Raw genomic sequence first — 13,971 nt, 5'->3', positions numbered from 1 at the left:
CACTGAGAGGGAGATGACTTATCACCTGAATTCTTAAATACAGGGCAAACTGATGAGGTCTTCCAGGGAGTGGGAAAGCACTTCTCCTAAAGGCAGCGCTTAAATAGATTCGTAAGTATGGGAGCAAGTTCTGGTTGAAGCTTTTTTAACACTATAATTGGGTGCCATCAAGGCCAGTTGCTTTACTGGAATCTAGGTTTTTGATTAGCTTGGCGACCTCATGCAAGGATATTTGTATGTTACCTAGCTTGTTCTGTGTTATAGGAGGAAATATGGGGAGTTGATGGCCTTCGTCGCATAGTGTAGAATTAGCTGCAAAGTTCTTTGCAAATAGTTTGGCCTTGTCTGACGCTGACGAGATGACCTCTGGTCCATTGATAATGGTTGGGATAGAACGCACACTTCTGTTCAGGATCCTATTTGTTATTTGCCAAAACTGGTGGGATCCAAGCCGCTGATCAGCTACCTTGGATTTAACAGACTGGGCATATAGCTCTCTTGCATTTTTTATTACTCTTTTACAGTGGTTGCTGGCAGCCCTGAAAGCAGCTTTAGTCTCAGTGCATCTATTACGTTGGTAGCTATGGAAAAAGTGATTTCTGTGCGCGATAGCAGCAGCACATTCTGGGGAGAACCATGGCTGACTGTTAGGTTTTTGTTGGAATTTTTTAGATAGTATCAATCGGTCTATGCCTACAATTAACCATTCGGTCAGATCTGATACTATAGAGGACACTTCCTCTTTAAACATGGAGTGCAGAAGTAAATCACATATGAATGTACGGAAGCTATCCCAGTCAGCCATAGAGTATCGGTATACAGTATGGTGGAGGGGTACGTCTGGGGGCTTCTTACATTACGTTTTTATCTTAACTGATACGACGGAGTGGTCGGAGGATCCTAGAGGAGAATGAACGGAACATGAACATAGCTAAGGGGAAGTTGAGAGCAAAAGGTCTAGGAGGCTTGCATATTGACCGGGTGTATCGGGCACACGGGTGGGTTCGCGAACAATCTGAGTGAGGTCATAAGCAATGGCAAAATCATGACAAAACCTCCCCTCATAATCTGTCTTATTTGAATGGGTCAGCCATTTCACGTTATGGACGTTGAAGTCACCACAGATGTGGATGTTAGCCGAGGGATGTGAAGACAGTATGTGGTCTATTTTCTCAGATATGCTCTTAAAGATAGTAACTCCGCTGTTGTGGGGCCTATAGAGGGCAAATATAAATGCAGTGGTGTTAGCAAGTGCAACCGTGAAGCACATATAGGGTAAATTAGGATCTTCTCTAGAAATATCCCTGCCACACGGGAAGCCATCCTTAATGTAGGCACATATTCCATGTCCATGGCGATCTTGGGTGTCAGATTTAGCTGTTACATTAGAGTATCCGTTAATTATGAACTCATCTAGGGAAGTGGTCGGCCCTATTCCAGTTTCACTTAGAAATAATATGTCCGGTTTCGTCTCCTGTAATTGGGTTTCAACCTCTGAAAGGTTGGAACGTAGACCCCTGATGTTGGAGAAGGAGACCTGGTAGTAGGGGCCTACGTTGGAAGATGGGATTCTAGGTTTAATCGAGTTTTTATTCTGGACAATTCTCGACAAATTGCATGTGCAATTTTACTAGATGCCAAGTGTTTCATTTTGAAATCGTAATTGAGCAAAATAATACTCCGTCTCTGTAATCCATTTGCCGTATGATTAGGAATCCCTTTTTTCGAACCAAAAATCGATAGTAATGGGTTATGGTCCGTTTCCCAGATGAAAGATCTTCCATGAATGAATCTATGAAACAATCTCACGGCATATACAATCGCCAGACCTTTTTTCAATCTGACTCTGCTTTCTTTCAGCGGGTAATAAAACCCCTGAGGCGTGAGAAATTGGTTTAGTAGATCCATCTATAGCAGAACTGGTAAATAGTGAAAACTTAAAGGTGCTCAATACTAGTGCAAAGCAAATATATATTTTTTACTTTATTACCGTTTTAGCGGAAACATGTGTAACTAAACAGATAAAACGGTAATAAAGTTATATATATATATATATATATATATATATATATATATATATATATAGTAAGTTATAAAATATGGCGATTAAGCTACACTGAATATTCCGCGTTTCATCAACACCGTATGAAAATAACGCTAGCAAATAAATTCTGGGAACTCAAGGAAAGCGGACATTCGCCGGTAGTCGAATGGAACATAATAAGACAAGCTACCATATGTAGAGACCTAGACGACCCATGTAGATTATGCCTTCATGAAAAATTGGCTATCCTGTACTTTAAAGAACTCCAACATCTATTAAACTGTAGAAGAGAAATAGCGAACAACTCATAAGATAAAATTTACTCTAGGATAGCGATACGAAATAGTTTTAAAACTGACAGAAACAATAGAAAATAAACAAATAAATAAATTAAATAAGCATGAATATACATAAACTATCACACATATATGCATGTATATATATGTATATATATGTGTATATATATATATATATATATATGTACATATATATATAAACTAAAATAAAAAAAACCCTAACCTAGATTTAAAACAGGGCAAGAAGCTAGATATCCAGACTAAATAAAGCACACACAAATGAACAGGTCAACCAGAGGGCGAATAGGCCTTTGTCTGGTAAGTGCATGTTCATTGGCTGATAGGAAGGGCGCGGTGGATACTAGAAAGCTGATTGGCTAACTAAAATCTCAATAGAAGGTGCGTATATAAAAACGACAGACAACCACAAAATTCGCGCATAAGCCTGAAGAGTCCTAGGGTGAATATTCAATGTAGCTTAATCGCCATATATATTTTATAGCTTACTAACTAGCTCTACCTACGTATTGAGCACCTTTAAAGTAAATACTTAAAGTTTACGCATAAATTTACACTTTCTTATATTAATTTTATGTGAGTAAATGAAGTACTTATATATATATATATAATATATATGTATATATATATATATATATATATATTATATATATATATTATCGTCCAAACGTTAAGGAACGGTTGATCATTTTTATTGGGTGGCTTCTAACTGTACCTAAATTTTATTGGTGAATTTTCTAATGTTTAATAATGGCAATCAAATAAAAATATTTTAATTTTATTTTTATTTTGAATACATATTAGTTTTTGTACATATAAATAATTTTAATTAAATTACAGGCCTCCAAAAGTTAAGTAACTCGGAAAATTAATACAAACTTTAGCAATTTTAATAACAACTTAACAAAATGTCGACTCCGAATATTCGAAAAAAATCTATCTATACAAGAAAAACAGCTTATTTGTGACCATTATGATGAAAAAAAGGCCATATGGGAGATTGCTAAAATATTGAACAGGTCTAAAAGCATTGTTTTTCAGGTTATTGAAAATAGAAAAAAATGTTTAACATTAACTGAAAAAAAAAAAAAAAAATCGGACCGACCCCGAATAACAACTAAGAGGGAAAATGGAAAATCACTTGATCATCTGGTTCTGATCGCTTTAAAACTGCGGCTTCGATATATCGGGATTTTACATCAGAAACGGGATAAAAAATTTCTCGACAAACAATCTTGGAAGCCTTTAATTTCTATTAAAAAAAGGCCAGATTTTTATTCACTGAAAAACATTTGTTTTGGGAAGAAAAAAGTGGGGAAAGATTCATTTTAGTCATGAATCTAAATTCAATCTTTTCGGATCAGACAAAAGACCACATGTCGGAATAAAAATGGAGAAACACTGTCTCCTAAGTGCGTTAAAAGTACAGTAAAATTTGGAGGGAGGTATTATAATAGTATGGGCATGATATCTTCAAAAGAACTGGCCCCTTTTTGAGAATTCATGGAAAAGGTAATGCCCGAATGTACAGAGAATTGATTCGAGAACATGTAGTTCCTAATCTTTCTGATTCTGATATCTTTATGCAAGACGACGCACCGTTTAATAAAGTAAAAAAGTTTTTAGAAGGGCTAAATAGATTCAATATTTGCGTCATGGATTGGCCAGCCCAGAGACCCGACCTTAAGCCAATTGAAAATGTTTGGAAAATTATTGGTGATAAGAGCACAGAAAAAAAAAATCGTGATGATTTATGGGAATGTATAAGAAAATCCTGGAATAATATCTCACCTACAACACGTGAACGATTGGTTCTGTCTTGCAATAAAAAATGCCATGATGTGATTGAAAACAGGGCGCTATTCACTAAATACTGAAAGGATTCTTTGTTTTTTTTCATTAATAATGCCCCCGTTCCTTAATTTTTGGACACCAGTAATTTAATTCAATTTATTTATATGTAAAAAAATAATATGTATTCAAAATCAAAAATCAATTATTTTTTTATTTAACTACCATTATTAAGCATTGGAAAATTCACCAAAATTGATTTTTCCTTTTTCATAGATAAAGTTAGAAGCCATTTAAAAGGAAATCATCGACCGTTTCTTAATTTTTTGACGCTACTGTATATTAACTGAGAGAGATTTATCTCAGTTTTGATGAAGACATAAATTTAGGAGAAGGTAAACTCAGATGTAAAACCTGTTCTGGCTTTGATTATTAGTTTCACCAAAATGTTTGCTTGGTTCTACACAGTCTTCACAGTCATAAACAAATCATCTTAGTTGTTGTGGCTGACCTCATACGTCGAAATCAAATAGGAGTATCCAGATTAGATAAATATATATGCATAGAAAGATAGAGAAAAAAAGTAAGAAGGACTCTAAGGAGGAGAGAACTAGACTTTAAAATTAACACATATTTGCTTTTTATTTAAGCTGGTGAGGTGGTATTTGACGTGGGAAACAATTGTTAAGTAATTATTTGAATGCAATCTAATACTTCACTCATATATTGCGATCCAACATCATAACTCCATAGACATCTTCATCAACTTTAAAATGAAATTATACCATCTTAATAATAAATTTCACATGATTTTATTGTTCATATTTAACATACAAACATTTTTGTTCTTTTTTAATAATAGTTAAATCTTTGTAAACATCTGGGAAAGATGAAAATGAATTTATTACTTGTGGAAATGTAATAAATTCATTCAATTGAATTTAAAAATATAAATAAAAGTGAATGTCGATAATGAGTCTGGCAATGACGGAATATTTGATAAACTCTATACTTAATTATAAGATAAAACCATTATATAATATTCTGATATGATCCATTCTTAATTACTTGATAAATCTTATAGACAGTTAGTCAATAAATTGATTAAATTAGTTATTAGCTAAAAAAAGATAAAATTACATTATCAAAATAGAGGAAACGTCTCAATGGGGAATTCTGCAGACAATGGGTCATAAAAATATCATAGAGTTTATCGAATACAGCGTGAAAATCCGATATATTCTTACTATTATTGTTGTTTCTTAGTCAAATTTAGTGTATATATATATATACACACACACACTCTTATAGTCTGTTTAATTACACAGACTCATATATATATATATATATATATATATATATATATATATATATATATATATATATATATATATATATATAAAATAGGAATTGATGTATTCTTGATCACATCTCCACATGTATATATGTGTGTGTGTGTATAAGTGTATATATGTGTACATAATTATAATATTATTTAAAAAAAAAAATTAAAAATAAAAAAAAAAAAATTAAAAATTAAAAAAAAAATATATTTTCAAAAATACATGAAAATAATTGAGTAATCAACAATAAAGCAAGGGAAAGATGGTCTTCTGTCAAGAAGTGACAATCACCATCACCATATATATATATATATATATATATATATATATATATATATATATATATATATATATATGTATATATATATATATATATATATATACATACATACATAATTATTATTTTATGTATCTACATAAAATTTTATGTAAACATCTTTAGTATTAACTTCGACGGTGCTCGATGCGTAAACATTAGCGAACAACTACTGGGAGCTCAAAAAATGAAGGATCACCGATAATAGAGTTGAAAATAGTGCGGCAAGCCAACACATGTGGAAACCTAGACGATTCGTGGAAGCTGTTATAATAAGGAATAATAAGCTTTAAAGACCCCCAAATTTCATTAAACTGCAGGAGTGAAATCGCAAACGCATGTACACATGAATAATAATTTAACTTAAGATAACGGAAAAAATGATGAATTCTTACTTTTTTTAAAATTACATTTTTACCCCAAACAAGGCACATTGCCACTTTGATGTAGGGGGTTACTATCAGGGACATAAGCTACAGGGGTACTATGTGGGGAGTTGGGAAGCAAGATGTCGGTTCACATTACACTTGATCTTCTGTATGTCATTACATTTGGGGAAGCAGGAAACCGGAAGGGAATTCCCAAATCTAGCGGTTCTGGGGAAGAAACTACTGGAGTAGAAGGCTCTCTTACACCTAGGGATCTCTACTGTGAAGGGGTGGGATTTAGCTACTTGTCAGGTTTGTCGGGGTATTTACGTCGAGGGGGTACAAGTGCTTACAGTTCGTCGGAGCATTCACCGTTTAAGTATTTGTATAATAAATATTTAATAAATTAATTGAATAAACATTTAAAGATATAAAAACCTGAAATCTTTCAAAATTACGGGAGAGTTTATTAAATAACCTGATAAAGGGTTCATATGCTGTAATGAAAACTACGAAATATTTGAGAAAAAAAAGTTATACATAAAATCTTTTTCCCCCTAAATTACTGGAGACGGCATTTAATAACATGAAAAAAAAAGATTCATATACCATAAAAACAAAACAACCAACTCTATTTGGAATTCTATTTGTTTCCCCAATGATTAGTTTTTTAGAGAAAATTACCAACTAATACACGATGTGAGTTTATTAATACTTTCAAATTATTTTACAGATTGTCAGGGCCGACAACATTGAAATATATAAAGCCACCATACAAAGCATAGGTTTGCCATTTATTCATGCCATTTATACATTATTTAATTCATAAATAAACACTTATTGACTTGCAGCCACAAACTTACTAATGTGGGAAAAATCAAGCTTTCAAGATATTGTTACTCTGGCTCAATACGAAATTAAAACGAACTTAGTCTCGCATGATTTACCATTCACTGAACGAGAGCAGACAAGATTAAGTGCAGTATAGAAACAGATACTACACTATGTGTTATCATATTTTGGTAGAAACATCTTCAGATAATCTGAAGAGAGTTTTTGTTCGGACGAAATATGATTAATAAATTCGCTATTATTATTATAATACTTTGACTAGCTCATTACGAAATGATATGTATATATATATATATATATATATATGTAATTTAAAGGAGATTAGAACAATAGTCTAAAGAGCTGAGTGTATTTTAATGTAACAGTGAAATTACTAGTTTAATTAAAATACAGGAAATAGAAAGTGCTCGTTGTAATTTAGATATATAATAAGCTCGATATTTAAATGTTCTAGAGCTAATTCAATATTAAGTAATGTGATTGATAATTTAAAATTTAAAAATCAAATTATAATTAAATTAAAAATCCGTTTCATAAGAAGGAACAATAACAAAATCAATTATCTGTACGATCGTTTCGGAAAACAATGCTTTTTATTGTGGTATACATCAAGTTATGTACAATATATATATAAAAGAGTGTAGCACTCAACAATTGTAGGTTTTTCAGACTTTTATCATTTCTTAATATTTCAAAATATTTTTATAACGCGTTTCAAGCCTTGTTCAGCTCTCTTAAGATATTTTTATATAAAGTTTTTTTAAGGTAATGTCTTTTTGGAAAGCATTTATCTCTGGCAACAGAGAAAAATGCTTTCCAAAAAGACATCACCTTAAAAACACTGATAGATGTTTAGAGTATTTGTACAAATATGTAATTATACATTTTCCTCCATTTTGTTAAAAAAATATATATGTGTGTGGGGGTGTATGTGTGTGTGTGTGTGTGTGTGTGTGTGTGTGTGTGTGTGTGTGTGCATTACTCAGTTCACCCCAAAACAAGGCACATCGCCACTTCAACGTACGGGGCTACTAATTCGGACCATGCCCAAGAAAGATTAACAAGATATTGGTTTACGTTTCATTTAAACTTCTAATTATCAGTTCAGGCAGGGAAGCAGGTAGCAGGAAGGGAATTCCCAAGTCTAGCTGTTCTATGGAAGAAGGTATTAGAGTAGAAAGCGTTTTGGCATTAAGAATCAAAACAGTGAAGGGGTGTGGGTTTTCTGCTAAGCGGTTTTGTCGGGGATATATACGTCAAAGGAGCACAAGTACATCAGAACACATTTCATTAAACTACTTGCAAAACAGGTACATGAATGCAACATTGTAACGATTGGGACATGGGTTTGATCCTAGTTGACAAAGTAGGACCTATTAATATGGAGACCGTATTCTTGGACCTTATCCCAAAGGGGCACCGGCCCAGATGTGGCAACAATACTCCAGGCATAAGCGAATACTGGCTTTGTAGAGGTACACGATACTCTCGGGTGTGAGTAGCTTTCTAACGGAATAGAGGGAGCCCACCTTCTTTGTAGCAACCTTTGTAATGCACTCAATGTACTTGTTCCATATCATACTTCCCTTGAGGAGTTTGAAGGAATTATTCTCAGGTAGGGAATTATTTGTCATGGATATCGATGCTTGGACAGGCATCTTGTAATTGTTAAAGGAACGCGGCTTAGTCTTACTGACATTAAATGTTACCGTCGATTTTCGTCTCAATTAATTTAAAATAAATAAAAATCCAAGTCGGCATGTTTTTATTTTTGACAAACGCAATTATTACCACTACTCCCCCTATCTCGAAAGCCCTTAAATAGTCTCTAGCTGCTGCATGTACTTTTCATCTAGTTCGCGTTTCTCTTTCTTCCAACCGCAAGCTGGTTACAGCCAGACCACTTTCTTTTTCTTTTTACAAGTTCGTTTTTTTTTTCAGAGTTAACTTCTTTTCTTCACCACGTGTTGCTGTGATTTTTTTGTTTTTTTTCTCGATCACACTTCCTAATTTGAATATGTACATATTTTTGTCAGCTACTGCTACAGATATCATAGCAAGCAAGCCATCTTACAGCTCCTGTTGATATTTTCCAACGTGTTCATATGTGCTCTGTCACATCTGTCATGGATGTACGTCAGAAACAGAGATGCGTCATTAAATTCCTGGTAAAAGTGCCTTGAAAATGGTTGTGACTGACGAAAAACAAATTCCGGAGTAAAAAAGGCCGCTCGGTTTACTGGTATCACTGAGGTCTCTGTAGCGCTATAACTTTTTGATATAAAATATAGGAGACCTAACTGATGGAATGAACCTCGTATATAAAGCGTACAAATGTATAAAATAAGATCTATTGATGTAATATTGTTATGGGTCTACAAAAGCATGCGATAAAGTTCTAAAGCTAATAATTCTTATTGTACCGTTACACATGTTTACACACGTAGACTCAACACGCTGTAGCAGAGTACGTCGCAAAGGAACATAGGACAAGTAATAGCCTGACTCCATTTTTTGTAACAACGACATTTATTTTTCATTCCCCCACCACGCGTGACTTCTGATTACGGCCGTAACGTCTCTCACGTCATCGTCTTTTCTAACGTGCTATCTCTCTATCTGATTTTTATAGTCTTTTTCTTTACAGTGACGTCATTTCGCATTTCGTATGTATTTGCATACGTGCGTCATCGCTCGGTTGCATTTTAAATTGAATACTTTACATAATGATTTACTTAATGATTTACATACTGACGCTTTGTAGTATTATCAATCATGTAATATATTCATGAACGTATAGTGGCAATAAAATAAATAAAATATTTTTGTTGAAAATAGAGGACATTTTTATAAGAAGTTCAGAGCACGGAGCAGAAGTGCACATATCGTCTCTTGATTTCCGGTATTGCGAACGGAATTAAAAGCTATAGATCATTTTAATTAATGCAACTTTAAGTTGATTTCATCCAATTAGACATGGGTACGTCCCTGGGCTCCGCTCCAAAAACTGAGTACAAAAAAATGTAAAATAAAAGAAGGGTAATTTGCTGTTATCACGCGAAAGCAGTTTCTCATTTAACGCCGGGTCTTTCCTTTCGTAGAGAAATCAATTTTCCATAATTCATCATTAGGGCTATGACAAGAGAATATTCTTATAATTGTTTCGACTCTCGAGCAAATATCCGACACAGAGACAGTTAATCAATCGAGAACCACATAACTATCTAAAATCATATAAGATATTAACTGATATATACTCGAGAGTCAAAATAATGAAAAGAATATCCACTTGTCATAGCCCTATTAATCATTTTAGTAATTATTATAATTAGCAGAACCCGTGTAATTCCCCGGAAGTATATTTAATCAACAACTATATTTTGATAAAGTTGAGATTTTTCAAAGGTTACCACATCGGTTTTTAAACGGAACTCCGCGAAATTGCGTTATTTTGAAGTTGTTGAGCCTTAAAAATTGTATTTGTTCTTTTTCAAAGCGTAACATATAGACTAAGGAAGGAACAATAATGTAAGTAGATATCATCATAGTTATTACAAATCAAGAGATGTAAATATTGTGTAAGATCGATGTTCCATGTGGACAGTATAAATATTTAGACATGTAATTCGATAAATCTATACTTAGTTCGATAGACGATCAATTAGTACAAATATCATAGGCACAAAAATACCGTCCTCCCATCTCGGGTGATATCTGATATCTCAACGCACTCTTCTCGCCATAGGCAAATCTATAAAATGGAGAAAAATATATTTTCAAGTTCGTAATTAATGGTCCTATTTTGCGGGTGTGGGTTTTCATCTTCATAATTCTCGATCGTTGAATCCTTACTCTTTTGATGGAGAGAATCCAATTTGATGATGCTAATACTCTGCGAATTATCGACCGATATTTACTATTTGCACAGTGTCCATTTTAATCCAATACATGCGGCGAAATTTTCGGTTATTTTCGTTGCTTTGGTTGTGTTTGGTTGTTTTTTTACGGCTTATCAACCTTTTTTTCGGGTAATGTAATACCGAATGGATTAATTTCGGAAAAAAATTCTTTATGCGTCAAGTGTAGTATATATTAAAATATTTATGTATAGAGTTTGCTTTAGATATTTTGTTTTACAGCATATCAAACCGTTTTATTTAATGCCGAATCAGTATTTTTGCATCAGCAGTCGCCGAGATGTCGGAAGTTTTCTGTTTCTATTTCTATCCTTGTAACCATGTCACTAAAAGGGGTGTTGGGGATTAATGTTTTACTGGACTGACGTTATCCGTCTGATAGTCAGGGACTCGAACCTTGGACTAACAACAATTGATACCGTCCTATCAACAGTATCAAGGAACTGGGGCTGCTGTATTGCCATTTGGTGAATGGATTCTGGACCATACAGTAGCTTCTAGTGGGCTTCTCGATGCCATATTAGTGTGTAATTGTCACGGTTTTACGTTATCATTGTCTACAAAAAATATTACTTCACACTTTCCCTCTCTGCCCTGCTCTAACCTAGTCTGTCGACCTATTCCACAAATCCTAAAACTCCACCACGAAAAGTCTATAGAAAGAAAACACAATTGAACCTAGAACTCCAACGTCCAATGCATCTCCTTCTCGGACATCAGGGGTCTACGTCCCAACCTGTCCAGAAGTTGAAACTCAATTACAGGAGATAAAACCAGACTTATTATTTCTAAGTTAAACTGAAATTGGACCGACTATTTCCATGGATGAGTTCGTAATTAAAGGATATTCTAATGTAATATCCCTTTCTGACCGCCAAGATCGTCATAAGCAATAAAGTTGTGCCTACATTAGATATGGCTTTCCATGTGGTAGGAACATTTCCAGGGAAGACCTTAAATTGTCCTATATGTGCTTCCGGGTTGCACTTGTTCACACCACTGCATTTATATTTTCCCTCTATCGCCCCATAAAAGCGGAGTTACTATCTTTAAGAGCATATCTGAGGAAATTGTCCACATTCTGTCTGCTTATCTTTCAGCTAACATTCACGTCTGTGGAGACTTTAATGTTCACACAATTTGGAATGTTTATTCCACTCAAAAAAGACAGATGATGGGGGGAGATTTTGTCACGATTTCTTTATTGCTTATGACTTCACTCATATTGTTCAGGAATCCGTCTTTGTGCCAGGCACTGATAGTCTCCTAGACCTTTTTCTCACAACTTACCTTGAACTATGTTCATCATCTGTTCTTTCTTCACTGGGATCTTTCGAGCACTCAGTTCTCTCAGTTAAGATAAAAGCAAAATGTAATAAGTCCCTCGACATACTCCTCACTCGTAAAGTATATCGATATTCTATGGCTGACTAGGAGGCTTTCGCATATTTTCATCAGATCTACTTTGTGTTCCATTTTTAAAAAGATCGATAATCTTCTTCCTAATACAGACCAATCAGTCTCCTGTGTTGCTGGAATCCGTGTTAAATAAAGAAGTTATCAATTATTTCAGCAAAAACAAATTGTTCAATGACATGCAATATGGTTTCCGTTCTGCTAGATCTACAGCAGATGTGCTAACAGTTATATTTTAGAGGATTAGCGAATCTATCGATAGAGGCTTTATTTCTAGGATAATTGATCTTGGCATATAAACGACCTTTGATAGGGTATGGCATAAACGTTTATTCGAAAATCTCTAACTACAGTATAGCGTAGTGGATGATATCGGTCGCAGAATACCAAACAGTAAGCATTACCTTTTTTTTCAACTCTGGCCTCAGGAAGTGTCGTGGAGCTTCAATGGCATCTAACCATCGAGCTGAGCGTCAGACTTCATCGCAAGTCATAATCTGGTCTGGAAACGGGTCGTTCTTGTTCGTGCAAAAATGGAAGTTGACACTTCATAACGGCGTTTTTTGTTTGTTTGTACTTCAATTCATGAAACATCCATATTTTTTTTCGTTCAATTCGTGAAGCATCCATCTATCAAATTCTTTTATTTTTCCAATCTATCTCAAGTTGTTGGAAATCATCGTATGCGTTGTGTCTAATTCAAGGGCAAATTCTAGAAGAGTTGTGCGTTGATTGGCTTCGACTCAGGCTTTTAATTGATCAACATCCTATGGTCGACTGCTACTCTTATCATCTTCAAGCTCTCGTCACCGCCACGTAATTTCTTAAATCAGCATAGTGCTCTGCGTTCAGTACTGATTTCTGGGTTAAACGTTTCGTTGATATCGTGAGCTGCTCCAGCAGCTTTTCGGCGTAGCTTGAATTGAAATAAGAAAATTGTGCGAATTTACATTTTTTCCATCTTGCATTCACCGGTCTCAAAAGAAGAGATAATTGTTTTAAAACTATTCTAATTTAAACGATTAGATAGAACAAAAAAAAAAAAAAACGCGCTTTAAAATGATTTATGAAGTAAAGATATTATAACGAACAGTTATTTGAAAATACGTTATTTGAAATCAAAGTAAAAAATTCCACAAGAACTTTCTTCTCAACCTAATATATAGATTTCCATTCCCACTGGCAAATGTTAACGAGTAAACACACCATATTCTCTTCCCAGAACGAAACTACTAAAAAGTAAATTAGACAGCCACTTCAAACTTACCTCGCATTCTAAACTGTATCCAGGAAGAACTCATCAACTCAATAAAGGGCCGCAGAAGATGTGTTTTTTCTTTAGATCATTAATAATAATAATAATAATAATAATAATAATAATAATAATAATAATAATAATAATAACAATCGTGTATATATAACAAGTTACACAGCTAGTGTTTTTCTCAGATTTAAAAAAAAACAAATCTATTACCAATTGAGATGTACTATCTGTTTGAAACGACAACTATGACATCTGTAAATTCGCACACTTTAATGTTCAATGTAGTTTAACATACTGTTTAGACTAATGTATTCTCTTTTTAATAAGGAGGATAGTGAAGTATCTG

Source organism: Euprymna scolopes, chromosome 17, assembly GCF_053919585.1.
Source record: "Euprymna scolopes isolate OS-2025 chromosome 17, ASM5391958v1, whole genome shotgun sequence".
Lineage (NCBI taxonomy): Eukaryota > Metazoa > Mollusca > Cephalopoda > Sepiida > Sepiolidae > Euprymna > Euprymna scolopes.
The sequence above is the reverse complement of the archived record's forward strand: the minus strand, read 5'-3'. Positions refer to the sequence as shown.